Genomic DNA, 1,775 nt, shown 5'->3' with positions numbered 1-1,775 from the left:
TCATTTTCCAACAGGACTTGGCTCCTGCACACAGTGCCAAAGCTACCAGTACCTGGTTGAAGGACCATGGTATCCCTGTTCTTAATTGGCCAGCAAACTCTCCTGACCTTAACCCCATAGAAAATCTATGGGGTATTGTGAAGAAGAAGATATCCTCTCCTCTTTTGTAATGTTTTCCTAACAGTATCTGTCAGCTGTTTGCATATGGAGCCTGTTTTTTGTAGTTCCAATGTGTTTATGGCCTGTCTGACCTCATATTAAAGTTTAATGATATCACTCAGACAGAGCCATCTGACAGGGTCTACTGATTCTGTTAAAGCTAACACATTCTTGGCTGTAAGCACTGAAGATAGTGCATGTATTTTACTTCCTTTTCATAATTTCAGAGTGAGCATTGTGACAGTCCGAGAATGATCCCCAGAATGAACCGCAGACTCCATAATTTCGTCTCGATTGAAAAGTTTCAGTTTTCAGCCAAATATTAGTTTTTGTGTATGAAAAATGCAGCTGTTGCCTGCGGGCTTTTGACAAACTCCAGGAGAGACCCTCCACAAAACCAGACACTTTCCTGTAATCTGGTATTGATTTTAGGTGAAAACATTGACAGGAACGCTTCCACTCATGTTAGCCTCTGCAAAGTTTGAAATCCTCAAGCAGATATACACTAAATAGAAAATGTAAAATATAATTTTACTTTATCCAATTTATCCTGTTAGACTTGTGTAAATTTAATGATTAAATGGGCCATTGCTCTCATTTTATCTTTTTTGTAGTGTTTGTTAACTAGTGTCAAACCTAAAGATTATTTTTGGTCATTTTAACTGTTTTCTCTTTGGTTTTTGAAAGATTTGATAAAAAAGAAAGTTAACTGAGTAGTTCTAGGGAAACCTAAATAGTATTAAACTGTGTGCTTTGCATATTTCAACCATGGACCAACATAATATACAACATTATTATGACTTTGGCTTCTCTTTGACACTTGTGGTCTGCAACATATAATATTTCTTTTATTTTATTTTAAATATTTGGTTTATTTTTGACCCCAAACAGCACATTAGCATCTAAAAATACTGCATCCCTTTTATGTTCATGCACTGAAACAAGTTTATTTTCTCTTATATGATGCTTTTTTTTCTGGCTTGTATACAGCAGACAGCACTAATCTTGTCTCTTTTTATTTTTAGCCAAGCAGGCGGATTTTTAATTAGGTTTATTTTCAGGTTGAATAATGAGGACTGCAGTTTTATACATTTGGTTTAAGTCATTACCTCATTTCATGATTTCACTTGTGGTTTTTTTTATTTTTTTTTGGAAAACAGTGTAAATTCTTAATAATATTTGATTAATATTTTTGCTTCTTAATGATTACTAATGTTATATATTGTTTTATTTAAAACTAACAGATTACAAGGAGAACTGCTTCTGCATCTTTTGAACCCTCAACCCTAGAAAATGAGAAACTTCCATCTCAAATAAATAAACAAATGAAAGTGCTTTAAAATGGCTGTTTGTCTTGTTTGTCTCTATGTGTCCCCATGATGGACTGCGACCTGTCCAGAGTGTCCCCGCCTCTCACACAGTGACTGCTGGATACCAGCACCAGCTCCCTGCAACCTGTCAAAAAAAGCAGGTAAAAAAATAAAATGGATTGATGGTTGGATGTTGTTAAAGTGAAAGCAGTGAAATAATTACAACATAATTTGATTCTTATTTAATTATCCTCACTTTACTTTAGTTCATTTCCCCAAATTGCCTTCTTGAAATTGAGTTTTGTC

This window comes from Kryptolebias marmoratus, linkage group LG17 (assembly GCF_001649575.2).
Source record: "Kryptolebias marmoratus isolate JLee-2015 linkage group LG17, ASM164957v2, whole genome shotgun sequence".
NCBI classification, from domain to species: domain Eukaryota; kingdom Metazoa; phylum Chordata; class Actinopteri; order Cyprinodontiformes; family Rivulidae; genus Kryptolebias; species Kryptolebias marmoratus.
Note: the sequence above shows the minus strand (reverse complement) of the source record.